Genomic DNA, 12349 nt, shown 5'->3' on the forward strand with positions numbered 1-12349 from the left:
TTGCACTGATCACTGAGGAAGGCTTTCTTATCTCTCCTTGCTGTTGTTTGGAACGCTGAATTCACATGCTTTCCTTTTTCCTTTGCCTTTTGCTTCTCTTATTTTCACAGCTATTTTTAAGGCCTCCTCAGACAAACACTTTGCCTTTTTGCATTTCTTTTTCTTGGGGATGGTCTTGATCGCTGCCTCCTGTACAATGTCATGAACCTCTGCCCATAGTTCTTCAGGCACTCTATCAGATTTAATCCCTTGAATCTATTTGTCACTTCTAGTGTATAATCATAAGGGGTTTGATTTAGGTCATATCTGATTATTCTAGTGTTCTTCCCTACTTTTTTCAATTTAAGTCTGAATTCACAATAAGGAGTTCATCATCTGAGCCACAGTCAACTCCCGGTCTTGTTTCTGCTGACTGGATAGAGCTTCTCCATCTTTGGCTGCAAAGAATATAATCAATCTGATTTCAGTGTTGACCATACTGTGATGTCCATGTGTAGAGTCTTCTCTTGTGTTGTTGGAAGAGGGTGTTTGCTATGACCAGTGCATTCTCTTGGCAAAACTCTGTTAGCCTTTGCCCTGCTTCATTTTGTACTCCAAGGCCAAATTTGCCTGTTACTCCAGGTATCTCTTGACTTCCTACTTTTGCATTCCAGTCCCCTATAATGAAAAGGACATCTTTTTTGGGTGTTAGTTCTAGAAGGTCTTGTAGGTCTTCATAGAACTGTTCAACTTCAGCTTCTTCAGCATTACTGGTTGGGGCATAGACTTGGATTACTGTGATATTGAATGGTTTGCCTTGGAAATGAACAGAGACCATTCTGTCGTTTTTGAGATGGCACCCAAGTACTGCATTTCACACTCTTTTGTTGACTATGAGGGTTATTCTGTTTCTCCTAAAGGATTCTTGCTCCCAGTAGTAGATATAATGGTCATCTGAGCTAAATTCACTCATTCCAGTCCATGATAGTTCACTGATTCTTAAGTTGTCGATGCTCACTCTTGCCATCTTCATAGCAAGATCTTCATGACCTGGATAACCACGATGGTGTGATCACTCACCTAGAGCCAGACAACCTGGAATGCAGTCAAGTGGGCTTTAGAAAGCATCACTATGAACAAAGCTAACAGAGGTGATGGAATTCCAGTTGAGCTATTTCAAATCCTAAAAGATGATGCAGTTAAAGCACTGCACTCAATATGCCAGCAAATTTGGAAAACTCAGCAGTGGCCACAGGACTGGAAAAGGTCAGTTTTCATCCCAATCCCAAAGAAAGGCAATGCCAAGGAATGTTCAAATTACTGCACAATTGCATTCATCTCACACACTAGCAAAGTAATGCTCAAAATTCTCCAAGCCAGGCTTCAGCAGTATGTGAACTATGAAATTCCAGATGTTCAAGCTGAATTTAGAAAAGGCAGAGGAACCAGAGATCAAATTTCCAACATCCACTGAATCACAGAAAAGGCAAGAGAGTTCCAGAAAAAAAAAAAAAAAATCTCCTTCTGCTTTATTGACTACACCAAAGCCTTTGACTGTATATATCACAACAAACTGTGAAAAATTCTTCAAGAGATGGGAATACCAGACCACCTGACCTGCCTTCTGAGAAATCTGTATGCAGGTCAAGAAGCAACAATTAGAACCAGACATGGAACAACAGACTGGTTCCAAATTGGGAAAGGAGTACGTCAAGGCTGTATGTTGTCACCCTGCTTATTTAACTTATATGCAGAGTACATCATATGAAATGCTGGACTGGATGAAGCACAAGCTGGAATCAAGATTGCCAGGAGAAATATCAATAACCTCAGATATGCAGATGACACCACTCTTATGGCAGAAAGCGAAGAAGAACTAAAGAGCCTCTTGATGAAAGTGAAAGAGGAGAGTGAAAAAGTTGGCTTAAAGCTCAACATTCAGAAAACTAAGATCATGGCATCCTGTCCCATCACTTCATGGCAAATAGATGGGGAAGCAATGGAAACAGTGAATCTTTGGGGCTCCAAACTCACTGCATATTGTGACTGCAGCCATTAAGGGATGCTTGTTCCTTGGAAGAAAATCTATGACCAACATAGATAGCATATTAAAAAGCAGAGACATTGTTTTGTCAACAAAGGTCCATCTAGTCAAAGTTATGTTTTTTCCAGTAGTCATGTGTGGATGCAAGACTTGGACTATAAAGAAAGCTGAGCACCAAAGAATTGATGCTTTTGAACTGTGGTGTGGAGAAGACTCTTGAAAATCTCTTGGATTCAAGGAGATCCAACCAGTCCATCCTAATGGAAATCAGCCCTGAATACTCATTGGAAGGTCTGATGCCAAAGTTGAAGCTCCAGTACTCTGGCCACCTGATGCAAAGTGCTGACTCCTTGGAAAAGACCCTGATGCTGGGAAAGGTTGAAGGCTGGAGGAGAAGGCGATGACCGAGGATGAGATGGTTGGATGGCATCACCAACTCGATGAACATGAGTTCAAGTAAGTTCCAGAAGTTGGTGATGGACAGGGAAACCTAGTGTGCTGCAGTCCATGGAGTTGCAAAGGTTCAGGCACGACTGAATGATTGAACTGAACTGAACCAAAGAAAACCTGGTGTGCTGCATTCATGGGGTCGCAAAGAGTCGGACATGACTGAGGGACTGAATTGAACTGAACTGAATCCCCAGATCATGGTGCTTGTCCTAAGGAATCTCCCAGTCACTCCCTAATGTTCTGCAATCTCCCATGAAGAGAGCAGCTTAAGGGCCCAGCCAACTGGGAGAAGTCAGGTCAGATTTTTATCAGTTGCCTTTGTCCTGTTGGAGGTTCCTCTCTCGCTGTGACTTGGTGCTGGACCGCAGTGGAGATAGCTCATCTCAGGGTTGGGAACTCTGCTGCCCCACCCCACCCTCCAGGCAGCTCCTGGCCTCTAGGCCTCAACAGTCCAAGGTGTGGGGGAGGTGCAGGGGCCAGACAGCAGTCACTGGCAGTAGACCAGATGACAGTACATATACTCAGCCTGGATGTCATGCCTCAAGTACCCATAAGTCCTTATCCAGTGCTTTGAGGCAGCAGAAGTTAGAACTGACCTCTAAGAGGGAGAGCAGTGAATGGTCCTTACAAGATCTTAGTTTCTTTTCCAGACATTGGACCAGGGTACCCTGGATGAAAACTAGGAATCCTAGCTGCTTGACCACAAGGGCCTAGAGGCTAGAAGCAAAGCAGCCCTGGTTCTTTCCCGTTTGAAAGCAAGAATGCTGCAAGGGGGGCAAAAGGTGTAAAAACAGGTACAGAGTTTATTCTTAGAGACACAGCACAAGACACGGAGGAGCACACAGAAAGCCAATTTATTTACTGAAGTCAGAAGCTAGGCAGAGATACACACCCAAAGAGGAGTGCAGGCATTCTGAATGAGGAGGAGTGAATACAGAAGTGACGTAAATCACTTATACAGGACAGTCATTCCAAGCTTTTTTTTTTTTCTAGTTCAGTTCAGTTCATTCACTCAGCCGTGTCTGACTCTGCAACCCCATGTACTGCTGCATGCCAGGGTTCCCTGTCCACCACCAACTTCCAAATTTCTTAGGAGGCAGGTCAGGTGGTCTGGTATTCCCAACTCTTGAATTTTCCATAGTTTGTTGTGATCTACACAGTCAAAGGCTTTGGCATAGTTGATAAAGCAGAAGTAGATGTTCTTCTGGAATTTTCTTGCTTTTTTGACGTGCCAACAGATGTTGGCAATGTGATCTCTGGTTCCTCTGCCTTTTCTCAATCCAGCTTGAATGTCTGGAAATCCACGGTTCACATACTGTAGAAGCCTGGCTTGGAGAATTTTAAGCATTACTTGGTAGTGTGTGAGATGAGTGCAATTGTGCAATAGTTGGGTGTAATCTCAAAAATTCAATACTTGGGTGCAATCTCAAAAATGCAATACTTGGATGCAATCTCAAAAGTGATAGAATGATCTCTGTTCATTTCCAAGGCAGACCATTCCTTATCATAGTAATCTAAGTCTATGCCCCAACCAGGAATGCTGAATAAGCTGAGGTTGAACAGTTCTTTGAAGACCTACAAGACCTTCTAGAACTAACACCCAAAAAAGATGTCCTTTTCATTATAGGGGACTGGAATGCAAAAGTAGGAAGTCAAGAGATACCTGGAGTAACAGGCAAATTTGGCCTTGGAGTACAAAATGAAGCAGGGCAAAGGCTAACAGAGTTTTGCCAAGAGAATGCACTGGTCATAGCAAACACCCTCTTCCAACAACACAAGAGAAGACTCTACACATGGACATCACAGTATGGTCAACACTGAAATCAGATTGATTATATTCTTTGCAGCCAAAGATGGAGAAGCTCTATCCAGTCAGCAGAAACAAGACCGGGAGTTGACTGTGGCTCAGATGATGAACTCCTTATTGTGAATTCAGACTTAAATTGAAAAAAGTAGGGAAAAACACTAGACCATTCAGATATGACCTAAATCAAACCCCTTATGATTATACAGTGGAAGTGACAAATAGATTTAAGGGACTAGATCTTATAGACAGTCCCTGAAGAACTATGGGCAGAGGTTCATGACATTGTACAGGAGGCAGTGATCAAGACTATCCCCAAGAAAAAGAAATGCAAAAGGCAAAGTATTTGTCTGAGGAGGCCTTAAAAATAGCTGTGAAAATAAGAGAAGAAAAAGGCAAAGGAGAAAATGAATGATATACCCATTTGAATGCAGGGTTCCAAAGAATAGCAAGGAGAAATGACAAAACCTTCCTCAGTGATCAGTGCAAAGAAATAGAGGAAAACAATAGAATGGGAAAGACTAGAGATCTCTTCAAGAAAATTAGAGATACCATAGAAATATTTCGTGCAAGGATGGGCACAATAAAGGACAGAAATGGTATGGACTAAACAGAAGCAAAAGATATAAAGAAGAGGTGGCAAGAATACACAGAAGAACTGTACAAAAAAAGATCTTCATGACCCAGATAACCATGATGCTGTGATCACTCACCTAGAGGCAGACATCCTGGAATGCAAAGCCAAATGGGCCTGAAGAAGCATCACAATGAACAAAGCTAGTGGAGGTGATGGAATTCCAGTTGAGCTATTTCAAATGCTAAGAGGTGATGCTGTTAAAGTGTTGCACATCATAGCCAGCAAATTTGGAAAACTCAGCAGTGGCCACAGGACTGGAAAAGGTGTTTTCATTCCAATCCCAAAGAAAGGCAATGTCAAAGACGGTTCAAACTACCACACAATTGTACTCATTTCATATATTAGCAAAGTAATGCTCAAAATTCTCCAAGCCAGGCTTCAACAGTACGTGAACCATGAACTTCCAGGTGTTCAAGCTGGATTTAGAAAAGGCAGAGGAACCAGAGATCAAATTGCCAACATCCATTGGGATCATAGAAAAAGTAACATTATTCCAGAAAAAAAAAAATCTACTTCTGTTTTATTGATATGCCAAAGCTTTTGACTTTATATGTCACAATAAATTGTGGGAAATTCTTCAAAAAGTGGGAATACCAGACCACCTGATCTGCCTCCTGAGAAATCTGTATGCAGGTCAAGAAGCAACAGTTAGAACTGGACATGGAACAACAGACTGGTTCCAAATCGGGAAAGGAGTATGTCAAGGCTGTATGTTGTCACCCTGCTTATTTAACTTATATGCAGAGTACATTATGCAAAATGGTAGGCTTGACTAAGCACACACTGAAATCAAGATTGAGAGGAGAAATATCAATAACCTCAGATATACAGATGATACCACCCTTAAGAAAGAAAGTGAAGAAGAACTAAAGAGCCTCTTGGTGAAAGTGAAAGAGGAGAGTGAAGAAGTTGGCCTAAAACTCAACATTCAGAAACCTAAGATCATGGCATCCTGTCACATCACTTCATTGGCAAATAGATGGGGAAACAATGGAAACAATAAGATACTTTATCTTTTGGGGCTCAAAAATCTTTGCAGACATTGAGTGCAGCCATGATGTTAAAAGACACTTGCTCCTTGGAAGAAAACCCATGACCAACCTAGACAGCATATTAAAAGGCAGAGACATGACTTTGCCATCCAAGGTCTGTCTAGTCAAAGCTATGGTTTTCCAGTAGTCATGTATGGATGTGAGAGTTGGACTTTAAAGAAAGCTGAGTGCTGAAGAATTGATGGTTTTGAACTGTGGTGTTGGAGAAGACTCTTTAGAGTCTCTTGGACTGCAAGGAGATCAACCAGTCAATCCTAAAGGAAATCAGTCCTGAGTATTCATTGGAAGGACTGATGCTGAAACTGAAATTCCAATACTTTGGCCATCTGATGTGAAGAAATGACTCATTGGAAAAGACCCTGATGCTGGGAAAGATTGAATGTGGGAGGAGAAGGGGACAACAGCTCATGAGATGGTTGGATGATGTCACTGACTCAATGGACATGAATCTAACAAGTTCTGGGAGTTGGTGATGGACAAGGAAGCCTGGTGTGCTGCAGTCCATAGGGTAGCAAAGAGTCAGACAGGACTGAGTGACTGAACTGAACTGAATTGAGTTGCATTTCAGACTCATAGTCATATGAGGGCTACTCTATTTCGTCTAAGGGATTTTTGCCCACAGTAGTAGATATAATATTCATCTGAATTAAATCTGCCCATTCTAATTCATGTTAGTTCACTGATTTCTGAAATGTCTATATTCATTCTTGCCATCTCCTGTTTGAGCACTTCTAATTTACTTTGATTCATGGACCTCACATTCCAGGGTCCTATGCAATGGTGATCTTTGCAGCATCAGACTTTACTTCCATCACCAGTCCCATCCACAACTGAGTGTTGTTTTTGCTGTGGCTCCGTCTCTTCATTCTTTCTAGAATTATTTCTCCATTCTTCTCCAATAGTATGTTGGGCACCCACTGACCTGGGAATTTCATCTTTCAGTGTCATATCTTTTTGCCTTTTCACACTATTCAAACCTCTGGCCAATTATTTTGTTTCTTTCTTCACTCCTGACTGGTCCTTGGATCCTCCCCAAGTTGTGCATGCAACATTTTTCTAAGATGGATCCCACTTCAGAGATCTATTGGTGCATGTCCATACTTATCATGAGGTAGGGACCCCTCCATGTTTGACTCTCAAGAAGCCTTCCTGCACATGTGCAGACAGGGAAGTCTTCCTTGACCTTAGGAGTGGGTACCTTATCTCTTCACTTTAGCAGGGTTCAACTTCTGCCACTAGCTTTGTCCATGGACTTTCTGGGTGCGAACAAAGGCTCAGTTTTATTTCACTTGACAAACATCAGCAGTCCAGCTGTCTCCTACTTCAGAACCATTTTAAAAAGAATACCCTGAGGTTAGTGATCTTTGGTTCCTTTCCAAGCTGCCAAACGCCTGATGGGGACCTGGTGGATCTAAGAGGACAGCCTTCTGCTCAGACCATCTGCCATGCTGGGTCCCCTCCTGGCAGAGCAGGAGAAAGTCTGCATAAATCTTCATAGCCTGGGAGTCATCCTGGCTAGCAGGGTGGGGACAAGGCTCTGTCTCTTTGGAGTTCAACTTGTGTTAGCCAAGATTTCTGGAAACAGAAACCCTGGCTGTAACCACACACACACACACACACACACACATACTCTAAAGGCATTGATTTGTGGTTTGTTAGCACTACAGCTCTCAGGGGATACAGATCAAAGGCTTGGATTGTGTTCTAAGACTAAAAAATAGGGAGAGTTTATAAAGGAAAAAAAAACTGCAAGTTTACATAAATTGTCAAGGATTGGGATTCGAGTTGGGAAGAGTTAGAGGTGCTTATTTAAACAAGAATGGTTAGGGGTTCAAAATGGTTATAAAGTTTCAGGTTGGGGAAGGTTGTACTTTGTAACAATGTCTGCAGTTGACAGCAGCTTGCAGATATTGTTTAGGAAAAGGCTGAGGACTTCCCTGCCATTCTAGTTTAATGGTTAAGACTTGGAATTTCTAGGACAGGGGCACAGGTTCTATCAGCATGCTTTGTGGCACATCCCCCCAAAAGACTGGAGGTGTTCTTGAGTTTGATACAGTCCAGAAAGTTTAAGTTCACAGTGATGCAAGAATGCATCTGAAACCACATCCACGGATGGCTACCTGGCTCCATTTTGGATATATGAACCATAGTTACTCCATTTTGATTTTTAAATGATCTTAAATATATCATCACATGTCTCCATCACCCTTACTTGGGCTTTCATGGGGTGATCAGATTTCAAAGCTGAGGATCTGCCCCACAGTGATTGGTTCAGTTGAAACAGAGTTTATGCACATATTCCTAAAACAAGACAGTAACGGCAGAAATCAATCTTTGAGCAACAAATTGTTTTTTCTAGTGGATTCTTTTAATCCCTGAAATGATTTAGAAGTTTTACCAATTGTTGATAATAAAGAGCAGATGATTATCTAGAAGACAGTATGGCAGGTTTTTATAAGGAAATAATATGCTGATCATATGATCCAAAAATCTCACTTTCGGCATTTACGCAAATGAATTGAAAATGTATGCTTACGCCAAACCGGCACAGATGTGTTTATATCAGTTGCATTGATGACTGCCAAAACTTGGAAGTAACCAAGATTCTTGTCAATAAATAATAAATGGTGAAACACAATCTAGACTGTCTAGGCAATGACATCATATTATGGGACTTTTAAAAGTTCTCAGGTCAAGAAAAGACATAAAATAATTTTTAATATAGGTTACTAAGTGAAAGAAGCAATCTGAAAAGGCAACATACTGTAGAATTCCAACAATTTGACATTCAGGAAAAGGCAAAATTATGCAGATGATGAAAAGATCTGTCTGAAGGACCAAGGTGGAAATGTTGAAAGGGATGAACTGGTAGAGCCCATGGGATTATTAAAGTAGTGAAACTATGTGCTAAACTGCTTCAGTTCTGTCCTAACTCTTTGTAACCCCATGGACTGTAGCCCACCAGGCTCCTCTGTCCATGGAATTCTCCAGTCAAGAATACTGGAGTGGGTTGCCATTTCCTTCTTCAGGGGATCTTCCCGACAGGGATCGAACCCCTGTCTCTTATGTCTCCTGCATTGGCAGGTGGGTTCTTTATCACTAGTGCCACCTGGGAAGCATAGTGAAACTATGCTGTATGATAAATCCTTCAAGCTAGGCTTCAGCAGTACGTGAACTGAGAATTTCCAGATGTACAATCTGGGTTTAGAAAAGGCAGACGAACCAGAGATCAAAGTGCCAACATAGAAAAAGCAAAGTTGGGTCATAGAAAAAGCAAAGGGATTCAAAAGAACCATCTACTTCTCCTTCACTGACTATGCTAAACCTTTGACTGTGTGGATCACAACAAACTGTGGAAAATTCTTAAAGAGATGGGAATATCAGACCACCTTACCCACATCCTGAGAAGTCTGCATGCAGGACATAAAGCAACCATTAGAACCAGACATAGAACAATGGACTGGTTCAAGTTTGGGAAATGAGTATGCCAAGGCTGCGTATTGTCACTACGCTTACTTAACTTATACTCAGAGTACATTTTGTGAAATGCTGGACTGTATGACTCACAAGCTGGAATCAAGACTGCTGGGAGAAATATCAGCAACCTCATATAGGCAGATGATACCACTTTAATGGCACAAAGTGAAGAGGAACTGAAAAGCCTCTTGATGATGGTGAAAAAGGAGAGTGAAAGCTGGCTTAAAACTCGTATTCAAAAAATGAAGATCGTGGCATCCAGTCCCACCATGTCATGGCAAATAGATAGAGAAAAAGTGAAACAGTGACAGATTTTATTTTCTTGGGTTTCAAAATCAAGGCAGACGATGACTGCAGGCACAAAATTAAAAAACGCTTGCTCCTTGGAAGAAAAACTATGATAAACCTAGACAGCATGTTAAAAAGCAGACCTCACTTTGCTGACAAAGGTCAGCATAGTCAAAGCTATGGTTTTTCTAGTAGTCATGTATGGATGAGAATTGGACCATAAAGAAGGCTGAACATTCGAGAATTGATGCTTTTGAACCGCGGTGTTGGAGAAAATTCTTGAGAGTCCCTTCGACTGCAAGGAGATCAAACCAGTCAATCCTAAAGGAAATCAACCCTGAATATTCACTGGAAGGACTGTTGCTGAAGCTTCAATACTTTGGCCATCTGATGCGAAGAGTTGATTCATTGGAAAAGACCCTGATGCTGGGGATGATTGAGAGCAGGAGGAGGCAGGAGTGACAGAAGATGAGATGGTTGGATGGCATCATCGACTCAATGGACCTGAGTTTGAGCAAACTCTGAGAGATAGTGAAGGACAGGGAAGCCTGGCATGCTGCAATCCATGGGGACTGAATGACTGAACAAGAACAACTAGAGGTCTCTGGAGTTCAGCTTTGTCTACCAGAGACTAAGTCTTTTCAAGAGACATGCTAAGAGTTTTCAAAGAACAATGAAACATGATTAAAAAGCAGAAAGATCTGTTCAAACAAACAAAACAGACTGCTTTGGTCATGATCCAGATAGTGAGAACTTGAATTCAAGATTTTCGTTTAACTGATTAGAAAAGAAATTTTCTTCCAAGTTATATTTTTATGGTGTTCCTTTCTGTGACCAAAAAAAAAAAAAAAAAAAAAAATCAAGTAATCCACTGTAAACTGTATTGTAATATAATGAAGACCTCAAGATAAATGGAAATGCCTGTTTGTCTATAATATGTAGAAATACTAGTATACACCTCCAAACTAAGGGACACAGAATGACAAGCTTTTTGTTAAATACATCTTTAATATTTGCTTTTTCTCCCAGCTGTCATTCTCTGCTGTGTAACCTAATGTTCTCCTCTAGGTATATTCTCATCCCTTACTTTTAATCTGCTATTTATAGTCTGTGAACTATTCAAATAATCAAGCCCATCAGAACTGTGCATAATGTAACTACACACCTGATTTTGAACCAGGGTCAGAATGGGACATGCTTCTGCATAGTACTCATTAGCTTTATTCTGAGCATGATATTTCATCAGATCTTCATACAATTGATAAGCTCTTTGTGAACTTAGGTATTATTTATATATTTTATTTTAAACTCTGTTAATGAGCTTTTCCTCAGTTAAGTTTAATTTGCATAATGCTTAAGTTTTGAGTAGTACTCTGTCCCCATGATGAAATGCAGATTTCCTAATATATGAAAGCAGAGTATTTTAAGAGACTTGCCCTGTGGAAGACTCAGCTATTGTGATTCTGTTATTTCCTTATTACAATAGTGCTGCAAATGTTACTGCACAGGTGCTTATTCTGAGAATTTCTCTCTAATAGAAAACTACAAGCTTATAGAAAATGGACATTCTTAAGGTTTAGTAGATATTGACAAATGTTTCTTAAAAGGAATTGTAACAATTTATATTTTCATTATCTAACAATGAGAGTTCTGGAAAATTATTTGTAATTACTCCTCAAATATTGCCTCTCTCTTATCTTTTTATTTCATTTATTTCCTCTGGAGTTCTTATTAAATATTTTCTGGCATCTTCTCATTCTATTATCCAAGTTTTTTAAACTTCTCACAGCTTTTAATCTCTTTACTTTCCTCAGGTTTAAGTTACATACATAAATTACCCATTAATTTAATCAGCTATTTATTTGATTCATTAAAAATTTAACAAATTGTTCAATTCTAAAAGTTCTACTTAATTATTATAAAATGTGATGCTAGAGATCTCACTTCCAGATAGAGTCTAGTCCAGCAATAAATTCTAAGAATTCCCCTTACTGGGGGAAAAAAAAAAGTTCTGCTTTTGTTTTCTTTATTTTCTAATACACTGTTTTGGATTATTTTTGGGGGGGAGGTCATTAGTTACATAACATTGGCTTCTTCTGATTCTAATCCTCCAACTTTTTCCTTCATTCGACATTCCCATTTTTTTAAATTGTGAAATTACCTTAAATGTGATTTTTTTCCCCACATTGTAGTAGTTACTCCAGAGTAGTTTTTTTTTTTTTATATTTAAATAAAATACAGTATATTCAGTACTCATAAACAAGTTCTGTTCTGCAAGTGTGTTCATAAGTCCAATTTGTTTGTAAGTCCAACAAAGTTGGCCTAGGTACCCAACTAACACTATTGGCGATGTATTACTGTACTGGCAGCAATAGGTTTAGAATATTTTTCAGACAAATAATATTTAAAAAACAAACACAGTAAGTAGAGAAAATAATTGTAACCTTACAGTACATTACCTTGTAAAGTTCAGATGTCCAGTACAACAACTGGCATACAGGGGCTGGCATCGAGTGAACAGGCAAGAAGAGTTACTGACTGGAGGAGGGAGAGGAGGTGGGAGATGGTAGAGCTGAAGGATTGTCAGCAATAGGAGATGGAAGGCAAACGTGCAGCTT

The sequence above is a fragment of the Odocoileus virginianus genome, unplaced genomic scaffold (assembly GCF_023699985.2).
Source record: "Odocoileus virginianus isolate 20LAN1187 ecotype Illinois unplaced genomic scaffold, Ovbor_1.2 Unplaced_Contig_11, whole genome shotgun sequence".
Classification (NCBI taxonomy): Eukaryota; Metazoa; Chordata; class Mammalia; order Artiodactyla; family Cervidae; genus Odocoileus; species Odocoileus virginianus.